Source organism: Suricata suricatta, chromosome 3 (genome assembly GCF_006229205.1).
Source record: "Suricata suricatta isolate VVHF042 chromosome 3, meerkat_22Aug2017_6uvM2_HiC, whole genome shotgun sequence".
Classification (NCBI taxonomy): Eukaryota; Metazoa; Chordata; class Mammalia; order Carnivora; family Herpestidae; genus Suricata; species Suricata suricatta.
The window spans coordinates 37,035,723-37,040,860 of NC_043702.1; positions in this window are offsets into that span (position 1 = coordinate 37,035,723).

Consider the following 5,138-nt stretch of genomic DNA (forward strand, 5'->3'; position numbering starts at 1 on the left):
AATGGGGCTCCTTACTTCTCCGCCATTTGCCGCTCCCCCTGGGATCAGTTTCTTGATTTCTCTTTCTGTTACTTCATTTTTGGTGTATAAAAATGCAACTGATTTCTGTACATTGATTTTGTAGCCTGTGACTTTACTGAATTCATGGATCAGTTCTAGAAGGCTTCTGGTATAGTCTGGTTTTCCATGTAGAGCATCATGCCATCTGAGAAAAGTGAAAGTTTGACTTCATCTTTGCGAATTCTGATGCCTTTTATTTCCTTTTGTTGTCTGATTGCTGATGCTAGGACTTCCAGCACTATGTTAAACAACAGTGGTGAGAGTGGACATCCCTGTCATGTTCCTGTTGTCGGGTGAAAGCTCCCAGTTTTTCTCCATTGAGGATGATATTAGCTGTGGGCTTCTCATAAATGGCTTTTATAATGTTTAAGTAAGTTCCTTCTATTCCGACTTTCTTAAGGGTTTTTATTTAGAAAGGGTGCTCTGTTTTGTCAAATGCTTTTTCAGCATCTATTGACAGGATCATATGGTTTTTATCTTTTCTTTTGTTAATGTGATGGATCACATTGATGGATTTGCTAATATTGAACCAGGCTTGTAACCCTGGAATGAATCCCACTTGATCTTGATGGATAATTCTTATGTGCTGCTGAATTCGATTTGCTAGTATCTTGTTGAGTATTTTTGCATCGGTATTCATTAAGGATATTGGCCTGTAGGTCTCTTTTTTTGTTGGGTTTTTGTCTGGGTTAGGAATCAAAGTGATATGTGCTTCGTAGAATGAGTCCAGAAGTCTTCCTTCCATTTCTATTTTTTGAAATAGCTTTGGAAAGATCGGTGTTAACTCTGCTTAGAATTCCCCTGGGAAGCCATCCGGCCCTGGGCTTTTATTTGTTGGGAGATTTTTGATAACCGATTCAATTTTTTCATTGGTTATGGGTCTGTTCAGATTTTCTACCTCTTCCCATTTGAATTTGGTAGCGCATGTGTGTTTAGGAATTTGTCCATTTCTTCTAGGTTGTCCAGTTTGTTGGCATATGATTTTTCATAGAATCTCTGATGATTGCTTGTATTTCTGAGGGATCTATTGTAATACATCCATTTTCCTTCATGATTTTGTCTATTTGAGTGTTCTCTCTTTTCTGAGGAGCCTTGCTAGAGGTTTATCAATTTTATTTTTTCAAAAAACCAACTCTTGGTTTCATTGATCTGTTCAACTGTATTTTTGGGTTCTATATTGTTTATTTCTGCCCTGATCTTTATTATTTCTTTTCTTCTTCTGGGTTTGGGGTGCTCTGGCTGCTCCCTTTCTAGTTCCAGTAGGTGCTCTGTTAGATTTTGAGTTTGCACTCTTTTTAGTTTGTTGAAATAGGCCTGGATTGCAATATACATTCCTCTTAGGACTGCCTTTGCTGTGTCCCAGAGATTTTGGATTGTTGTATTTTGGTTTTCATTTGTCTCCATATATTTTTAAATTTCCTCTTGAATTGCCTGTTTGGCCCAATCATTCTTGAGTATGGTGGTTTTTAACTTCCACATTTTTGGAGGTTTTCCAGACTTCTTCCTGTGATTGATTTCAAGTTTCGTAGCATTGTAATCTGAAAGTGTGCATGGTATGATCTCAATTCTTTTGTATTTATGGAGGGCTGCTTTATGCCCCAGTATGTGATCTTTCTTGGAGAATGTGCCATGTGCACTCGAGAAGAAAGTTTATTCCCTAGCTTCAGGATGCAGAATTCTAAATATATCCATCAATTCCATCTGTTCCAGTGTGCTGTTCAGGTCCATTGTTTCTTTAGTGATTTTTCTGTCTAGTTGACCTACCCATTGTTGTAAGTCGGGTGTCAAAGTCCCCTGCAATTAGCACACTCTTATCAATAAGATTGCTTCTGTGTGTGATTAGTTGTTTTATGTATTTGGGTGCTCCCAAATTTGCACATAGATGTTTACAATTGTTAGCTCTTCCTGATGGAGAGAACCTGTAATTATTATATAATGTCCTTCCTCATCTTTTGTTACTGCCTTTACTTTAAAGTCCAATTTGTCTGATATTAGTATGGCTACTCCAGCTTTTTTTTTTTTTTTTTTTTTGGCTTCCAGTCGCATGGTAGATATTTCTCCATCCCCTTACTTTCAATCTGAAGGTATCTTCAGGTCTAAGGTGAGTCTCTTGTAGATAGCAAATAGATGGATTTTGGTTTTTGATCCATTCTACTACCCTGTGTCATTAGATTGGAGCATTCAGTCCATTTACATTGTGTTATTATTGAAAAATGTGTGTTTAGATTCATTGTGTTCTCTGTAGAGTTCATGTTTGTATTGATGTCTCTGGTGTCTTCTATTCCTTGTACATTTCTCTCATAGAGTCCCTCTTAGGATTTCTTGTAGGGCCGGTTTTGTGGTGATGAATTCTCTCAACTTTTGTTTATTTGTGAAAACCTTTATCTCTCCTTCTATTTTGAATGACAGGCTCGCTGGATAAAGAATTCTTGGCTGCATATTTTTTCCTGTTCACCACATTGAAGAATTCCTGCCATTCCTTTCTGGCCTGCTAAGTTTCAGTAGTTAGGTCTGTAACCTACCTCTGGTAGGTTTCCTTATGTATGTAAGGGCCCTTTTATCCCTAGCTGCTTTCAGAATTCTCTATTTTTATATTTTGCCCATTTCACTATGATATGTCGTGCTGAAGCTGTGTTCAGGTTACACCTTAAGGGAGTTCAAGATGCCTCTTGAATTTCAATGTCTTTCTTCCCCAGATTGGAGAAATTTTTGTCTATAATTTGATCAAGCACCCTTTCAGGACCTCTCTCTCTCTCTTTCATTCTCTTTAGGAATTCCTGTGATATAGATATTGTTCCATTTGATTGTATCACTCAGTTCTCAAATTCTCCTTTCATGCTCCTGGATCAGTTTCTCTCTCTTTCTCAGCTTCCTCTTTTGCTATAACTGTGTCTTCTAATTCACTGATTCTCCTCTCTTTTTCTTCAACTCATGCAGTGGCAGCCTCCATTTTATTATTCATCTAATTTATAGCCCTTTTTTTTTTTTAACTCATCACAACTATTTTGAAGGTTCCTAGTCTTTGTATCAGTATCTTCTCTAATGGCTTGTATACTTTATTCAAGCCCAATGATTAATTTTATGATATTAATTCTAAATTCTTGTTCAGTTATGTTGCTTGTGTCTCTTTTGAGCAGTTCTGTAGCTGTGATTTCTTCCTGGAGTTTCTTTGGAGGACAGTTCTTTTGTCATTTTGGCTAGCTTTCTGTCTCTTGTCAGTTTTAAAAGCTCGTTCTGCACTGTGCACCTATTAATATTTCTCTATTAAAGGAGGCTCTTTGTCCCAGGCCTATCATTTCAGGAGATGGTCTTCTAATGGTGTCTCTTGGTTTCTCTTGTTATCCCTCTAGTTAATATATTTCCCTACTCTGTGATTTTTGGGACTTCCCTCTCTGTGTGCTCTGGCTTGTTTCTTGTGGTAGCCCTGAAAAGGAAAACAGTCAAACATACAGGGAACATGAGCAGGAAATGCATAGACAAATCAAACACATAAATTAAAATGGGGAAAGGAAGAAAAGAAAACGAAGTGAGAGGAAAGAGAAGAAAAGAAGAGAAGAATAAAATAAAGGTGGGCAGAGACAACAAAGGACTATGGATAGTCTAAAAGCACATAACCAGTCGAGGGAAGCGATAAGGATGAGATAAGGAAGAATATATCTGGATGGCAAGAGAAAAAAAAGGGGAGGGAGATAGGAAAAAGGAAAATAAAGAGTAAAAGTTAAAAAAAATTTTTTTTTAAAGAGTAAAAAGGTAGTAATAATAAAAAATAAGCATATAAAAAAGCAGCAGCTCCCCCTCATGGATAGGTGTGGTTTGGTGTACATAGGTCTTGGGGGCTGCTTTTGGAGGCCCCGCTGTGGTGGTTGCAGGCCACTGTTAGGAGTCCGATCTCATTGTGCCGTGGCTGAGCCAAGCTGTATTTTCCAGGCCTGCTTCACTTCAAAATCCTAGTCCATGCACTTTTATGTCCCCACAGATGAGATATACTCGCTTTGGTGGCTGTAGTCTTAGCCAGATCTAGTAGTAGGAGGGAGCAGTTTCTTTTGGTGCTGGCAGGGATTTGTGCTGCCACTGCTGGAAGCAAGGTGTGCGGCCGGAGGCGAAGTGCACACCTGGGCAGCCACCGCCGCCACCACCACCTCCCAGTCCCCAACCAGGATCGCGTAGGCAGAGGGAGCAGTTTCTCTTGGTGCCTGCTGGGATTTGCACCGCTGCTGCTGAGATGAGGTGCGCTGCCAGAAATGAGGTGCATGCTCCCACAGCCACAGCTGAAGTGTGCGCCCCCGTGGCCACCACCAACTCCCTGCTGGGATCGCATAGGGTTGGGGGCTGTTTTTTCCTTGTGCCACCTAGATTCGTGCTGCCCAGCAGTTATATATGGAGTGAGAGTTTTTATCTCCATGCTGGGATAAATGTTCTTTATTTCTTCTCTAGAGACAGTACTATGAGTGTTCAGTTTCTCTTTCTCTTCCCTTTGTCTTTCAGGGGCTATGCGTGCTTTCCCTGTGTTGGGCTGGGGCTCCCCCCTCCCCTGCCCCCATCGGGCTGCCCCGTTTTCCAATCTCCCCAGTTCTCACTCACTCAGGCATCTTTGAGGTTGTCTTCTTTCTGGAGTCTGTATTTTCTCCTTCCACTCTTGCTGATGAGAGTAATGTCCATCTCAGTTCGATAGATGGGGCAGACAAAGTTTACGGAGCTCCCTTTTCTCTGTCATCTTGGTTCCTCTCCCATTATTCCTTTATTAATCCTCTGTCTAGATGACCTGTCTATTACTGGAAGTGGAGTATTAAAGTCCCCTGCAATTACCACATTCTTATCAATAAGATTGCTTATGTTTGTATGGCCTTTTGTAGGAAAGTGGATGGACCTTGAGGGTGTCATGCTGAGCGAAGTAAGCCAGGCAGAGAAGGACAGAAACCATATGTTTGCACTCATAGGTCTAGAAGGAAAACAAGAGAGACCTAATGGAGAACTAGGGGGAGCGGAGGGGGGAGAGAGAGTTGGGGAGAGAGAGGGATGCAAAACTTGAGAGACTATTGAATGCTGAAAATGAACTGAGAGTTGAAGGGGAAGGGGGT